Source organism: Panulirus ornatus, chromosome 21 (assembly GCF_036320965.1).
Source record: "Panulirus ornatus isolate Po-2019 chromosome 21, ASM3632096v1, whole genome shotgun sequence".
In the NCBI taxonomy this organism is placed as follows: Eukaryota; Metazoa; Arthropoda; class Malacostraca; order Decapoda; family Palinuridae; genus Panulirus; species Panulirus ornatus.
In genome coordinates, this window is record NC_092244.1 from 4,982,313 (window position 1) to 4,999,562 (window position 17,250).

Here is a 17,250-nt window from a genome sequence, read left to right on the forward strand (position 1 = left end):
GAGGGGAGTCAAGGGGAAGACGGCGGGAGGTGGCGGGGCAGTTTTTCGTGGACTGGATTCTTGTGCTTGTGTGTGTGTGTGTGTGTGTGTAGGTGTGTGTGTGTGTGTGTGTGTGTGTGTGTTGAGTGAGAACCCTGGCCCTGACTTGTGTTTGTACCCGACTCTTAATCGGCTTTGACAGCTTGGTGGGAGCAGGTCCCGTGGGGCCAATAATTCCATGGTTTGCACCAAATGTTGTGGTTGCATCAGCATACTCTTGAATTTATTCCTGCTAGTTATCTTTATGTGTTTAGTTGTTGCAGTTACATTATTCAAAATGAATTTTGATCATAATGAAAACAGTATAGTGTAAGAATTACGATTACGATAATTAAGAATTGTGTGTCAGAAGTCCAGCTGTATGTGATAGAATGATAGAACATATTCTTTTCAGTTTGTTAGATATTTTGTTAGCTTATACCTGTTTTAAGAAGAAAACTGTCATGGAGTTCTCTTTAGTGTCCCTTAAATGATTGTCTGCATTGTTGATATCGTGTGTATGTGTCCAGCTGATTATTTTCTCAGTGAAAGTCTTTCACAAGGAAACGGCTCTAAAATGTTTACATATTTATCATGGTATTGATACGCTTTGATCCTTCGTTCATGAACCTGCGTTTCTGTTGTTGATACATTTTTTTTCAATCGTTTCATTTTTCTCAGTGTATGCGTGGGTTTGTTGATTCAGTGCAGGTTATTAGTTATCTTCCACGTCTGGGTATATGCATATTCATATTTACGTATACTTCAACGTATCTGCAGATATGGATAAAACCATATTGTCTTCTTGTCTATATATGTATGATATACATTATTTTTTTTTTCAATCCGAAATGACGTTTTCTTGAACTGTTTCGGCAAGCAATTACGGTTCTTCACATACGGAGACACTTTGCATGTGGACTGACTATTTAGGCACGAAGTGACAGTGAATATCTATATGCCTACAATTGACCATCTTTCTACCTCTAGCGTCAGATACTCAGTCCGGGTAACATGGCTTCTAAGAGCGAATTACCACCTCTGATGCTTAAGTAGAGAGATTGTGCTCTCTGGCGGCATTGAGAAAAACATTCGTTGGTCATTTCTGGGCCTAGATTTTCATTTAAGATGGAAAATGTCTAAAATCGTAAAGGCCATCTTGACAAAATGGGTCGAGAAGACGTCATTTCGAAGTGTGTGTGTGTGTGTGTGTGTGTGTGTGTGGACAGAGTAACAGCGAGAGAGCCGGTTACCGCGCAGTTGTGGTATGATTCATGTAACTGATGATACACTTAGTTCAACGACTTCACATGGTGCTCGCTCCCCACGGTGCATTCTGGTACTGTATCGCATTACGTAATTCCCCGAACAGGCTGCCTCATTCAGTATTGCTGGGACCCCAAAAGTCTCCATGGCGTTGTAATGAGATGACTGAGAACTCTCAAGAAGTTTGCTAGTCCGGAGGCATAAATATCAATAGAATAGAGGTTATAATTATCGCCATTTGTCATTTCCTGAGCTCATCCACGCGGGGGAGTCATCGCTTGGCGAAATTATGCGCTCTATTATACTACAACTTACACTTGGTGACTTTTATTGATTTAAACTTAACTGTGTTACGGATGATCAACCTGTATGCAGATATTGTATTTTCAAATTCTAAACTTAGAATATCAATAACTTCAAGAAAATCCGATAAAGTGGATATGGCAGTAGTAAATTTCGGGACCTGACATCGCCAGACGATTGCTAGCGAGCAACACAAGAATTTTTGCGCAACTCGCGAGTTTTCCTGGGATGGTGAGGGCATGTCTACACTCTATACTCGTACACACAAGTAGAGATAAGCTTCATGATGTGGTATAGGGATGGCCAGAGTGGTGACGATGTGGCGGGGTGGAGTGACTGAGGAGACAAAGACTTGTTATGTCGGCCGTGTGGACAGCGGCATTAGGACTGTCTCCTGTACCGGGGTTCTGACCGTGTTAATTCAACCCCGTTTAGGGAAATAATACGGCATGGATGCTGGTCTGACTTGCATTTTTGCAGATAAACTGGGCAGGCAGCGATGTGGGAGGATAATAGTGGAGGGGATGGAAGGTGCATTTGTGGTTGTACGAAGGCAGGAGGCTTGGGAGCCTCCAGGTGGGGGGGGGGGGTCACAGAGACCAAAATCCCGGGTCCGCCGCCCTTACTCACGACCCCGATACCTCGAACCCTCACCGGAACCTCCCATTACACAGTTTCAGCCGTGAGTTTGTGCCTCTGTGAGCGACCTCCTCCACCCCCGTGGCCACGCCTCACGCCCGCTTCCAAAATCGAGGGAATTGCGAATAAAGTTTCATGCGAGGAGAAGTAAGATGACGGGGAAGCAGAAACAGAGGTTACAAGGTCTTCGTTTTTCTCTTTCTTTTTTTCTTTTTACCCGGGCAAAGCAAGGCGTTCGGTGGCCGGTTAGTCGATTTCTTGGAGCTCGTGTTGCCGAACTTCTCTCTATTAATTATCTTTTCTCTTTTCACTATTTTCTGTGAGGTTTATGTATCGGATGAATGTCCTCAACGAGTTAATGATGTTTGTGTAACTTTTTCTCGGGAAAGTCGGCAATTTACAGTCGTCGAGAAATGGGGATGGTAAAATTCGCGGATTGTGACGTACCCAGGGGTCGTGCGTTCGTGCGTGCGTGTAGGCGTGCTTGGTGAGGTGGTCACACGGACGTGTTCGTTCAGTCTTGTGCTATTCTGCCAGGTGTTAGTGTCTAGGCCCGCGCACGCCTCCACGCCCACGCACACGGGGACTTAATTACTTGATCTTTGTAAACTATACTGTTTGAGTGCCGATTACTGGAGTGATAACTTTGGAGAATTTCTCGGGGAGGTAAGTGTCTTAAGTAGTTTGTTTTTGTTGGTTGAGTAGCCATCCAAAAGCTTCAAGTTATATATAGTATTGTGATTGTACTTGAGTAGATAATAGATGGTAACAGATTAGTGTTTGTGGGAAATGTTTTAGAAAGTCGAGGGGTGATGGCTGCCAGCCATTGTGAGGGCGGGTAACCAGAGTGAGGACGGCTAGCTAGGGTGAGGAGGATAATCAGTGTCAGGGCAGATAACCAGGGTGAGGGCAGATAACCAATGTAAGAGTTGGTAGCCAGGGTGAGGGCAGATTAAACGTGTGAGGGTGGACAGCGAAGGTGGGGTGCAGATAGTAAGTTAGGGTAGATATCGTGTGAATAACTAGGGTGTGATGTATCAGCCAGGGTGATGGGGATAACCAGGGTGAGGGCAGCAGATGAGTTGAGGGCGGCGGCGGGTCCTCTCGTCAGGGGACGGTCCAGGACTATATTTAGGCAACGCTGCTGGAGTGTGAACTGTGATGAGCAGCTGTAGGGGAGAGGCACTTCTCGCTAGAGTACGTGAATAACACTCTCGTAACTTAGTAAACCATATCTGGTAGTTTCGTAATTCTGGTAATCACCCATGATGCTAAAATGATGTTACTTGATTATGGTCATGTGATGGTTAACGACCACTGAATACAGTGAAATGTTGGTGGACCTGGATTCCAGCGGGTGCACCGTGCTGGGAGACTCGTAATACCCAAAGAGAAATGAAAGTTAAGAGTAAGACGGTCAGCGCGTCAGCCAACCAGTCATGCATAGGCGGCTACGTACGCCTTGACGCGTACCGACCCATGAGTACTACACACATTTATTTTTTCGTTTATTCCATTAATTTCAATGCGAAATGGATGCCGAGTAGGTTCTGATGGGTGGTTGTCATGTTGAGAAAGCCGGTCTGTTCCCGTTAACTTTTGGGTGAAGGAGAAAGTCATAAAATAATTGTTGTGAAGGTTGGCAGCAGTGAGGGTTGCGTATGCCAAGCAGCATTGCTGTTGCCTTCTTATACTTTATTATACATTTCCCCACAACTCACTGTTAACGCTTGCTCTTATTCTGAAGTGGGTCAGAATACATGGCGTGGATATACCTTCTTAACTGATACAATCTCTGAAATGGGAAATGTTTCTGGTCTTTGTTTAGCTTGAGCGAAAACTTAAGAGGTTTGAGAGTACGGTTTGGTATGGAGCAGGTAGATAGCCGTGGCTCCTTTGTCTCATTACTGTAAACTATTTACAGTGTGTGGCGTATGTGACTCTAGTTCGTCCCTGTGACGCCAGAATTATAGGAATGTCATTGCCTCGTGACGGAAGTGGCCTATTGTTACTGATGGCAAACGGACTCATTTGTTCAAGAAAGACATTTTGGGACAATTCTTCCCCTTCGTTCGGATGGGTCGACTTTCTGCTTAAATATAAGACATTTTTCAGATAGTGGCAAGGAAGAATGACTCGTTAGGACAGTGTAGGGTTGTGTACTTCAAGTTTAGAATTGTTTCCCATGTGTAGGGATGGTACGAGTGGTGGCTTTGTTGCAAGGTCACGCCGAGGATGTGGCTTATCACGTGGTCACGCTCGTGTGCTGCTGGCTGGCCACTCTCCCCTGTGGCCAGCTGGACCCATGTGACCTTTGTCCTGCGGCCAGCTGTGGCCCCTTGCACTTGTTGTGTTCCCTGCCAAGCATGGCAACACTTACGGATCTCCTGGTCCGACGTAGGCGTCGGGAACCACACCACTGTATAAAACTGATCATAACTTGAAAAATATTAAAACAGATTCTTGTGGAACTTTATACCGTTGCTTCTGAGCATCAAAAGAATCCAAGTCCAAACAAAAGTTATGGGACTTAAGCCGTTATATAAGTCCTATTACTTTAGATTTTGTTTTGAGTTAGGTCCTTTACAAAAAAAGATTTAACCTGGAACTTAACCTGCCTCTTGAACAGAATTACACTTTTGGCCTTCAAACTTAATGATTTATTTTTTATATTATTTTCCAAACAAGTCCACATATTTTTGTGACTCACAGTAACTATGCTGCACTTAGGCGGCACAAGCGTTCCATGGAACACCCTTCTTGTATTACCTGGTGTTACGGCCGTTACCTGTGGTCCCTTGCACTTGTGCGTTACCTGGTGTTGCTGCCCTGTCATTTGGCCCTCAGCACACGTGTGTTGCCTTGTGTTACGGTTCTGTCTTTTGGTCCCCTGCACGTATGTTACCTGTTGTTACGGCCCTAACCTGCGCCCTCCTTCGCATGTGTTACTTGGTGTTGCAGCGGCCCTGTGACCACCGTAACTTATGTTTTACCTTGTGTTACAGCCTTTCCAGTGGTCTCTGTGCGTATGTAACGTGATATTACGGCCCAGTAATGTACACTTTGCAGATGTGTGTTGCCCAATGTTACGGTCTTGTTTTTGGTCCCATGCGCTTGAGTGTTACCATGAGTTGCAGTCCTGCCCTGGTCTTGTGGTCGTTATGGTCCGCAACTTTACTCAGTGTACTCTTGGATTAGGATCCTCCTGTAGATGAAAGGTGGGCTCCGTTGATCTCTTGGTAGGGCGACTTGTATTTTTATTTGAACGGGGCACCAAGGTCGGGTAGCCTGTTAGATACTTTTTTTTTTTTGTCTTAGATAATGTTCGAACTTTTAACATTTCAGAAACATAACGGGGAAGATAGCCAAACCCGTGTGTGAAATTATATACCGATGAGAAAGCATAAAGGTTTGGTTACCAGTTTGTGTTATGGAGCATAATTTACGGTATGATTATATGATGATATATATAAGACTTGCGTCGAGTGTAGTGTGAATTGCAGTGGAAGGCCTACTGACCGATACGAAGCAGCCGCTGTGCGTACATCCCGCCAGTAGTAATCATGTATGTTTGACTTTTAAACTTTCGCAACGTGTTAGCCTCTCTATGGCAACTTGTTCCATTCATGTACAAGTTTCCATAAGTGTTTACACATTGCTCAGTTTAGATTTCTCTGTTGAGTACATTGGTGCATTTTTTTTTGTCATTCGGATTGCTGGAATTGTTACTTTATCTTTGTATCGCTTATTTATATATCACTCTTACAAAAAGTCCTCCCTCTGCTTCAGTAGCGAATGTACGTTTCCCAGATCTCTTCATCATGGTTGATTCTCGTGCCTGAAGATTGCCATCCTACTTTTTTTTTAGGTAGATTAGTCTTGGTTTGGTTAGGATACAAACCTACCAAATTCCACTTAATCTAATCTAACCATGAAAAAAGTTGAAGGCGAATCTTCAGGTGATCCCTTTGTATTTATCTACTTTGAACATTAACTATATTTCACTCCACGATAGTAACTTGTTAAACTCAAACTTCATCCCTTTGCAGTTACCAGTCGCTTGAAAAGTTAGACTCGTTTTCATGTCACCGGCATATTTACGCAGCTGTCTATTCTCAGTCGTGTCAGAATGGCTGGATTTATATTGCAAATAGCAGTAGCCCTAGGACTGAACCCTGAGGCACTTCTGAAATGATTGGACCCTGCTCAAGAATTCGCTCCGTCAGTACTGACTTTGCTTCTTATGTGTGAGCCATGACCAAATTCAGCGAAGTTTCTCCCTTCCTGTCTGTGCCTTGAGCTGTTGCTACTTACGGCATTTTCTTTCTTGGGATTCGGTTAAATGCGTCACATTCCTCGTCATTGCTAACTGATGATATCACACAAGAAAGAGCTAGGTTGTAAGAAGTGAAGCCGTGTTGAGTATTGTTAATGAGTTAATGAATGTCTGGAGGTGGGACGTGTATTGAGTCCGATGTTATTGATTCAAATTTCCCAACACTAGAGTTATCGATACAGCCTGTCTCTAGGACGCCAGTGCCCACTTGGCTTATTCAGCAAGCGTCCCTTTCTTCGTTATCGTCAGAACGTTTGACAAAGGAGTCGAGGCAGATGTAGCCGTGGGTGTTGGGGGTGGAGGGGGAGGAGTCTGAGGCCAACGGACTGGTGAGGTCAGCCGAGCATCTCAGGCAAGTGGAGTGTGGCGGCAATGTGACCCGGTCAGCGGAATGTCAACAATGGGACGAGTCAGCCACGTTTGTGTTCAACCGTATTGGCCAGTCAGCACTGGAGGGCGTGTCCAACTGTGGCTGGAGTCAGCAGCATGAGGTCTGTTAAGTCAGCACAGGAATGATGGTTTGTTCCTAGTTGGCTCAAGTCTGTGGCAGGTGACAGCATTAGGTTAGGGAGTTCAGACGTCTCAGGGCTAGAGTCAGCACTAAGACGGGCGTGGCCCTTGACCAGAGTCAACACTGGGAGGGTGTGAATCCCTAGATGGGGAAGTGCGGTTAAGATGAGCTTTGGGAAGGGAATGTTTCTGGTAGCAGTGAAGAGTCAGCGGTGGTTTGGGGCGAGGGGCGATGTTCTCCCCCGGTGGCTGGAGTCAGCACTGTGGGTAGGGGAGGGGAGGGGTCCAGTGTGTGGCATGAGTCAGCCCGGGGGGACTGTCCATGTTAGGATGGGAAAAAAGTCGTCCATCCCGAGCGTATAATTAAACCTGGCGTGTCCAGTGTGTCTGTTGAAGAGATGAAGAATATCAAATATAAATCCCATTGTAAAAAAGAAATCAATACAACTTTGCAGTGTTGGGTGATAAGTCAGGAAAGGAAGAACTACAAATATAACCTGTATGAAAAATAGTCTTTAGAGCTTCTCTTCAGGTACACCGTATGTATGTAGAAATCTTCAGTTATTAAGCTTTACGAAGACATGATTATCGTCTACGATCAGCGAGTAAAAGATGCGTAGTTAAATCCCTCCGCCCGCACCCCCTCCCCGCCGGCCGTCTAGCCTATCTTTTGCAGTTGCTGGGTCGGCAAGGCGTCAGCCGTCCCGCGCTGACACCATCACCGCCACGCTCCCTCTCCCAGGTCTTCCTCGTCGTCAGCAGTTGCCACCATCAGCACTTACTTCCCTGGCGACCTTAGTGGTCCCCCCCCCCCTCCTGCATTGCTAGGGTACGGTGGAGACTGATGAAGTAATAAGTGTGGATGTTTACATGGATGGTCTGTTATGGTGAGTCGTGTTTATTCTTTATTGGGGTGGGCCGATTATTTAAGGTCGTGTTATCGTCGTGGGTCGTGTATGTGGTCATGATATAGTGGTGGGTTGTGTATATGGTCATGTTACAATGGTGGGTCGTGTATTTGGCCGTGATATAATGGTGGGTTGTGTGTATGGTCATGTTACAATGGTGGGTCGTGTATTTGGCCATGATATAATGGTGGGTCATGTATATGGTCATGTTACAATGGAGGGGTCGTGTATGGGGTCATGATATAATGGTGGGTCGTGTATATGGTCATGTTACAGTGGTGGATCGTTCGTGTAGTGTAGTTTGAATGGGATGTTAGGTATGACGAACTCAGTAGTACCATGCGTCGTAGTAAATCTCTGTTGCTCGTTCTCTGCATCGTCGGAGCTTAGGATGAATGGGCAGCAGAAAACTGGAGTATTCGTGGTGAAAGTAATGGAGGGTAGAGGAGTGGTCGCGGCGGTATGACGTGATGGTTGCAAGGCCAAGCATCTCCTGTTGGTAGCGGTTTCATAAGGGAATCCCAGCGTAGGACTCGGAACGAACTCCCCCTCTGGCAGGATTGGCGTTATCAGGTTCGAGATCTGTGGTTAACAAGTCAGTTTTAAGTTTTAATTATTCTCTAGGAAAATTGCCGTAGACATGCTCGCTGGTGGTGCTTTCCTTACGTAATTAAGGTGATGATGGACGTAGCGAAGTCCCTGTTCAGAACGGGATCAAGCCGACAAGTTTTTGTCCGAGCAAGACGGATGGGCGGGCGGGCATGTTCGTTATAACCAGACAAGATTGAACTCCTGTACCGGGGAGAGTGGTTGGTAGGGAGGTTGGGGTTGGGTAGGGCAGATGAGTGGTGACCCCTCTCCTTCCCCTGCCCTAGTGTAAGCTGGTACACCACAGCCGGTCAGAGAATAGCCCGGCTTCACCCGCCATTCCTCCCACACAGGTACTTGCCCACCTGTTACCTCGCCGGGTTGTCATCACGGTTCATTTAGAGAAGTTTGTGGGCCCTCGTAGCGTCTGGCAGCGGCAATGTCACAGCCGTGTAGGTGTATGTTCAGGTGCAGGGGTGAAATGACTTCGTTTGAAGACTTGTGGCTTTCGATAATTTCGGAATACAGTATCTCAGACCAGCTTGACGTTGGCTGGTTCTCAAAGTTAGTTTCTGTTTAGTTCAGGTATACATGATATATTGTAAGTTTAACTAGCCTTATAAGCCGCTAACGGTTCGTAAACATGTACTGCATGGTGTTTTGATTTAATGTAGGTAAACTAGAGTCTACAGGCCAGCGTAAGTTGTTTTTTTTTTAGTCATTTGTGATAAGTTCCGTTACTGTTGTGGGTTTACAGATCCTCAACACTGTGTGAAGCGGTTGGTGATCAGCAACACGTGCAGTGTTGGCGTGGGTAAATAGCCTGAGATTACTGGAATTTCAGGTTGAATGTATATTTTTAACGTATAAGAGGAAACGGCTGTACTTTTACCGCACGACCAATCGAAGTCTAGTCTCAACCTGCCGAATGTGGTAAACGTTTGAATACTGGTGAATGAGGTGACTGGGCTCCAAAGGTTAGTTTAGTGCACGTGAAATGTCAGGATCATAGTGGACTATCTCAGGGCGGGAATACCGCGACGCTTCCGTTCCTTTGGTGACGAGGGAAAGCAGACCTTAGTCCCACCAGGTTTGGTCGCTGTCGCTCGACCGAGGCAACATTCAGGTTGGTTGGTTGGTTGGTTGGTTGGTTATCTGTCACATCCATTGGTTTTAATAAGTTTTCTCGTGTTATTTTGTGGTTGGAGGGTTTAATAAGTTGTAAAGCGTGACTTTTATTACCGAATATGACGAGACATTTGATATTTTTTTTGGCCATGTCGCAGGAAACATTTGAAGCTCATCATACACAGAGAACTTTTATTTCAAAAGCTGCTCAGGTCTCTGTAGTGTAAAAGCTACACAAGGCTTTGTATTTTACAACTTTTCAGGCCAACGAGATGCGACACCATCTGGCCTTTACGACAACTAACCTTTGGCTGTAACTTTATACACCTGAATATATATTCTTGAATTATTTCTCGTGGTAACGATAATGATTTAGTTCACGTCGGTGGAAGACTTATGGTGGTATTTTGCTGGATCGAAATGTGGGACAAAAGTTATCCATTTGTGATGGCGTGGGTCCCGTTATGGCAGTGGCGTGGTAGGAGGGAGGCGGGTTATCTGTGGTGATGTACGTACCTGACCAGCTCACCCACCTGCTGCCGATATTGCTGGCATGCCGGCTGGGTCCAGCTTGCAAAGACCCCTGGTGAACACTCCGATGAACATGAAGTTATGGCCTTTGGGTATTATATAACATGACCTTTGACCTCTTCTCTCATACCGAGAGGGTGGTATCGTCTTCCGCAAGAGGTCAAGAGATCAGTTACTCAGCAGAGGAGGTGGAGAGTGAGGCGGGCGGTACCATGCGGCGCTCGTGTCATGTGGGACTTGTTACTCGCCCGTCATGAGACTTTCCCGTTTTCACTTCCTCGCTGAGCGCTCGCCTCTCTTCCCTGCGGCCATATTCTAGGATAAATTACTCCGCCTTCCGCTCACTTCCTCAAGAAAGAGGTGGGCTATATTTACTCCCTTTGCGCTACAAGTAGTTAATACTTTTCGCTCGTCTTCACTGCTCCTTCCTCCCTCCTCCGACAAGTATGCCGGAGACTGACTGACGGGCAGGTCCTTCCCGCGGCTTCTGCCTCCCAGGGTGACGAGCCAGACGCGGCCCCACGCGTGTGACGTGTCCGCTGCCCACCGTCTCGCAAGTTCAGCATTTGCTGCGGGCGGCAACTCCATTCGGGGGTTGGGGAGGGTGGGGTGTCGCCCATTACCGTGCCCCCCCCGATTCCCCTCCCCATGCCTGACTCCCTCACTGCTAGCTGGCTCAGCTATCTGTCGCTTCATTTGGGTAAGACTGATAGTGTTCTACAGCGTTCTGTGGCCCAATAACTGATATTCGGCCGTGTTATCAGACCTTGGGATTTACAGGTAATCTGCTTCTGGCAACACGAGCTCATATCCTAGATTGAATTCTATTATTTCGTTTAAAAGCTGGAGCGACTGTGTGTCGGGCATGTACCACGTGAAGCTATCTTTGCTTTAAGTACACCTGATTGCAACAATCTCCGAGGCAATTTTCGCATTTCATTAGATGTGATGCATGACGCAGTTCTGCTGGGGACATTGTATTCGTGTTTAGCTACTGTGCGTGTGTTTGTGTGTGTGTGTGTGTGTGTAATGTCAAACGTCCCCCTAATAAATTCTTTCCCAAACATGAGTGATGATTCGTGTCCGACCTGGCTGTGTTGGAATGTCACAACACGGAAGAACTTAAACATTCTGGCATCATGAGATAGTGCAGCTGTGACTGATAGGCGGGAGAGCAGCGCTGAGTTGTGGAGTTGAGAAACGTCAATTACTGGTCATTTATGGCACTGATTAACTGCAGGATTTGCCACCATGATCATCAAGTGAGGGACTGTGAAATCTCTTCATCACGTACCTATTCATAGATTATTTAAGTCCGCCATAAATTTGGAACTTTTGACTGCCGGTGCACGGGCTGTCATTTAACGTAGGCCAGTATTAACAGGAGGAAGGTTCAGTGAGAGTTGTGGGGGAGTGAGCGGTGCGAGGAACATGATAACATTAGGACCCATGGTACACCGCACTGAGCCATCTGGACAGGCCGTGTTATGGTGGGAAACCTTCACTCACTTCATGACATGAGCCACCTCTGTAATGTCTTGACCTAACCTGTGGAAATGGTGACGTGATCATGGTATTTCAGGATGTTACGTGTACCATTACTGTGTTGACTCATTAACTGCGCTTTATATATATATATATATATATATATATATATATATATATATATATATATATATATATATATATATAGGAGTGTGTGTGTGTGTGTGTGTGTGTAGGCGTTGCTGAACTCCGCCAGCTAGTCGTTACGCCTCAAGTGAAAAATCACCATCGGCTAGGTTGTAACGTCGTAGTACAATCTCGTCGCAAAAGTTTTCTCTCCAAAGGACCACATCCTTCCCTGGCTCCTGTTTGTAGCGTAGCCCTGATGCTGACGAGCCCCTGGAGAAAGGATCCGTGGGTATATGTATATATATATATATATATATATATATATATATATATATATATATATATATATATATATATACGCATAGAGGAAGCGAGTTTCGTAAATTTAGGTTAATCGATATATCGACAGCATCCAAATCTCTGTGAGGAGGAGGTGGGGGCGGCCTTGTGCGGCCCACTATACGTAACAAACCAACTCCCGAACCAGCAAGCCAGGAAGGAGATAGGGAGGGAGGCAGTCCTTTAATCAGGTCAACTCCTGCCTCCACCTCCAGCCTTCCAGTTTACCATAAAACACAGATTATATTTTAAATATACTCAATACTTGGTAAGGGCTTGTGCCACAGATGGTTGGGGGAAAGAGCGAGATGAGACAGGACGTGGAAAAGTCCTTGAAACCGGCCAGAGCGAAAGAGAAAAAAAAAAGAACAAAGAGAACTCTTCCTCCCAAAAGAAAACGGGTAAATGTGGCGGGAAGTAAAATTTGGCGCTGGTCATCCTGGTGAGTCACAAATCAGACGTGCGCCATGACGCTAGTGAGAGGCGGCTCCCTCTCCCTCCTCTCTCTCGAGAGAGAGAGACAGAGAGAGGTGCCTCCTTACTCTGACCTAACAGGAGGGAGAGTCGGCTCTCTCCCCACTCTTATCTTACGTAATAGCCTTCCCTTTTCCCAGCACCTTCCACGAGGGAGAGGCGCCCTCCCCTTACTCTATATTGTTACCTGAGGGAGACGCGTCTTGCTCTCCCTACTCTCACTCACGGGAGATAAGCCTGCCTCACTCCCACCTCATTGTACAGGTGCCCTGCTTTTTCATCCGTCACTCCAGTAGGAGAGGCACCCCCTTTCCCTCTTGTCTCCCCAGGGAGGTGCAACCCCCCTCCCCCCAGTCTCTGCCGCTGCCGGTGATCAAGACCTGAAGTGGTGCACGATAGCGTTTCCCAGCACTTACGGGGACGGACCCGGGACTTAGCTGGGTGTGCCTGGGGACGCTCGTGCAGGGGCTGAGGGAGGCTGGGGCCCTCGGCTCGTCATTCGGAAGTTCGCGTTGGGTTTCAAGTTTAGGAATGGAACTCGTCGCTGCTGGGATAGGGGAGGTGGGTCGGGGTAGGTTAGGTTCGGCTTCCGGAAGTCATGTGGGAAAGAGACCGTTGATGAGAAATATTTATTTATGAATTTTGGTTCTCTCTCTCTCTCTCTCTCTCTCTCTCTCTCTCTCTCTCTCTCTCTCTCTCTCTCTCTCTCTCTGAGCGTCTTTGTGGCGGGGTTCGAACCAGTCACGTTCCATGCAAGGTGTGGGAGTTCTGGTGCCGTGTATCGGGAGTGGAGGCTGGTGTTTTGGCTGGATCTAGGAGTGGTTGATGCCTTCCCTCCTTGTCGCTCCTACGGCCCTCACCTACACCTTAGGTTCGTAGGATTTTACTGAGAGAGAGAGAGAGAGAGAGAGAGAGAGAGAGAGAGAGAGAGAGAGAGAGAGAGAGAGAGAGAGAGAGGAGGGTGACGGGGAGGGGGTCTGCACTGGACCATCAGGTACCACCCGTGTTAGCTGGAAGGGGGGGGGGGGGGTCGGCCCGCCTCTTTCACTCCGCCTCTACCACCGCCCCGGCCCGCCCCGCCCCGCCCCGGGATAAGAGCGGCTGCGGGGTTGTTAACTAGAGCGGGGTAAATTTGCCGTCGGGAGTATACCGTGTTCCCCTCCCCGCACCCCCCTGGCCTGATGTTTGCACCATGCGAGGTACTTTTATCAGCCGGGATTAACACACCTATGTGTGTGTGTGTGATTGTTATATGAGTGTTACGGGAAGTGTTTTACACTCGTGGTGCCCCGTCTCTTCCACACACACGCATATATATATATATATATATATATATATATATATATATATATATATATATATATATATATATATATATATATATATATGGCTGTTTCATTTTTGGTTAAACTGAAGTCTTCGGGAATCTTCCATTTCTACAGCTGGGCTGGGCCTAGCTGCTGGGTTGGGTCGTTGGTCGACCAAGCTGTTGTAAGCCTCAGTCCTCAGGCCCGCGTAGCTTCCACAGCCTCACTGGTGTGGTACACTTTGTAATTATTTGTCCAGGGCTCTGTTAAACGTCTCGCATGGTGTTCCTGGTGGTTGCAGGCAAGGCGTTGATGAATCTTGGGCCCCTAATGTTTAAGGTCTATTTTTTTTCTTTCTTTACATACCACACCTTTAGATTTCTGAGGTAGTATTTTACCGTCTACATAACTCCATTGGATGGATTATCTTTCCTTTGATGGCTGAGCTGCGGCCATTGTAGAAGACTTACAGATCTCTCGGTTCCTTGTAGAGTGCTTGTCTTCCTCGTTCTACCCTAGAACTTTTGTTTTCACTGTCATATGTTTGTGTCATGTGTGGAGTATCAAAGTCATCACGTCATTAGCACACACTCTTCTGTAATGACACGAGAGGCTGGGTTTCTCACTGTGTCCCAGACATCTTATTGATAACATCCAATGTATCCGTTTATTACTAAAACTGAAATTTCTAGATACACTTTCATGGTTACGTGTGTTTTACTCCGATGGTTTTAGATCCATACTTGTTCTACTGTCAGTAATATTATCAGAATACAGGATGTTGTTGATGATTGACGCAATACAATATTTGTAAAGATAAGTCCAGAGTGTCACTTCCTCTGGTTGGTTTCATTGGCTGGTCAAGGGAGAATTTGTTATCCAGACAGAATAACTTTCTTTTGTGCAGCTGTTCCTTCCAGCTGCCTCCAGTGGAGATAGTCTCAGCTGCAATGTTGTATCAAGGCTCCATTTAATGTGTGGCGGGTTGACGTCTGTCTCTAAGACGAGTGTATTTCGGGCTGGGTTTCCTGATAAGTTCAAGATATGATTCTGTTTCGTATTTGTTCCGGCGATTCTTAAGGCTTTGCATTTGGTGGCCAGTTAATTAAATGCAATGACCTTATATATTGGGTTCTTCAACCTTGACAACGAAGGCCTCAACTACATCATTTGAGTATCTAGTCCTGCCGCATCTGTACAAGTTGTGATGTGGTATCCCAAAGCTCGCTAATCATATCGTCTTTAGTGCGTGTTTCAGTAATTGCAGCAAATCCTGCATTTGACTCTTCAACATGCCACGTACAAAGGAGTTTTACTATTTGTTTTGTGTGATTTGTTGGTATGTATCCACAGGAAGTTACATGACTTGTCTCTTGTGTTGTTGTGGAAGGTTGGTATGGTCTGTTCTGCCGAGCTTGGCAGAGAAATGTTTGCTGTTCCTTTACAGCCCAGGTTAACATAGGATGTCGGCCTTTATATTATTGTCGTCGATTCTTCATTTTTCATCCGGACGTAATATTGGCCGGGTCAAACGTTAGTCTTGGTGCCATGCAGACACTGGGCTACTGTGCATGGCCGTTTGTCAGCGTGCATGGCGGGGTAAACGTCTTGCTGCGTTGTGAAGGATTCGTTTCAGATGTCTTAAACCCAGCTTGAGGAAGATCGGTCCGAGAGTGGCGCAGGTATTGGGGAATATTTGAGAGGGATTGGGTGCCTTGTGTGGTTGGGTAGGACAAGGGGTAATGCAGCGTGCAGTATGACTGGAGTGGTCGGCTCCAGTGTGACTGGCGTCTTGAAATAGAAAATGTATTTTTAGACTGACGCCCAGACGACCCTCCCTCCCTCATCATCCTCACCCCCCAGGGTAGTCACAGGGTGTAGGTAACACAGCAGGGTGTGTGTTTCTGGTTCGTCTAGTGTTAAGTGTTGCCTGGGGACACCAGTAGAGGAAGGTGCCGTTCAGTGCAATGGGTCTCGCGTCCCCACCCTCCCCCCATGAACACGACGGGACGAACCTTCACGACAGGGACGTGTGAGGTCATACCCAAGGGTCGTTTCGAGGCGCCAGGGTGCGAGCATGCTCTTGGATCCTGGAGGAAACCTCTTACTGTCTCGTGTATTGTTACTCGACTCCCGTAGGAAACTTCTGACGATGCCCTCCTTGGTGGCTGACCTTCTTGTCGGGAGTGTCGGGAGGTTATCGGTGGCTGGTGGTGGTACTGTACCTAATAATTCCTCCCAGCCAATCCAACACCTGACATCACTCGCCCACCAACCTCTCACTTTGAGCTCCCCAGCTCTCCCACGGACACATGCGGTGCTCCGGGTGTGCCAACAACCTCTTCCCGCCACAGTGGGGTGTGGGCTGCCAGGGTTACGCCGCGCCAACTGTGTATGCAGATAATTAAAGCCCGTGTATGGAAGATGGCCTTGGGTGTGGATGTATGGCCACGTGGGGTGTGGCCAGGTAGTTTATGTTTGTTGCTTGATCCACACCTACCTGTTGCAGTAGGTCACCACGTGATGTGGGGTCAGCAACATGTTCTCACGGAGCCTCTCAGTGTTCACCCTATGTGTTGATCACCCAATTAACTACGGCCGCCTTCAGTAATAGGAGAAATATGGTAAGATTTACAGCGGGGACTGAGTTTTTACTGAACATAAAGGCTAAGAAAAAGCTTACATGAAAAGTCTTATAATAGATATATTGAGAGACGTATGTTGGTCATGTCCAGACTTGAGCTGGACCATCACGGAGAGGGTTGTGACAGGTGTGTATGCGTGTGGTCTGCTGGGACGTTGGGTGAGGATGGGTTGTTACTGGCTATAAGGTATGTAAATGTATTGGTAGAGCACAACAGGTGTATATGGTAGGAGGAGTGATGGGGGGGAGGGGCGGGGGTGGGGAGGGAGAAGTGTCGTGATTAGTAATGAGTGCGACACCAGCCACGATGACTTGGGTTGGGTCAGGGGCCAGCTGGCTGCAGGGACGCCACGTATGTGTGTACTGCAGTGGACGGGGGATAGTGGTGACCAGCCACTCCGAAGGGTAGGCTGAGTCAGGCCTAGGACGTGTGTACGACGGCACGACCCTAGCTAGGGTACGACGGACTAGCCTTTAACCTGACATTTAGCCGGGCCATCATACCCTCGACTAGAGTCTTACCGCAGTGGCTTTACTCTTGTGGAGGGAGGGGGTGGGGGTTAGATCCTGTATTGGTGTTGTAGTGGTGTGGTGGACCCCCTCACCACTCCTACAGCTGCGCCCTTCATCTCACTCTCTTCCTCC

At 47.1% G+C, this 17,250-nt stretch overlaps 1 protein-coding gene across 15 annotated transcripts in view; it reads left to right on the forward strand.

Annotated features, from left to right (window-relative positions):
* The window catches only part of CtBP (C-terminal binding protein), a 135,992-nt gene that overhangs the window by 48,504 nt on the left and 70,238 nt on the right, over positions 1-17,250 (forward strand). For 4 of the 15 annotated variants that reach the window (XM_071675535.1, XM_071675537.1, XM_071675540.1 and 1 more), the window contains exon 1: positions 2,743-2,892. The exons of 8 other annotated variants lie outside the window; for them this stretch is intronic. The gene's annotated coding sequence lies outside the window, so the exon portion shown is untranslated. Of the gene's footprint in view, positions 1-2,700; positions 2,893-17,250 lie in introns of those variants that run through there. 3 more of the 15 variants (XM_071675549.1, XM_071675546.1, XM_071675544.1) reach the window with 3 other exon arrangements.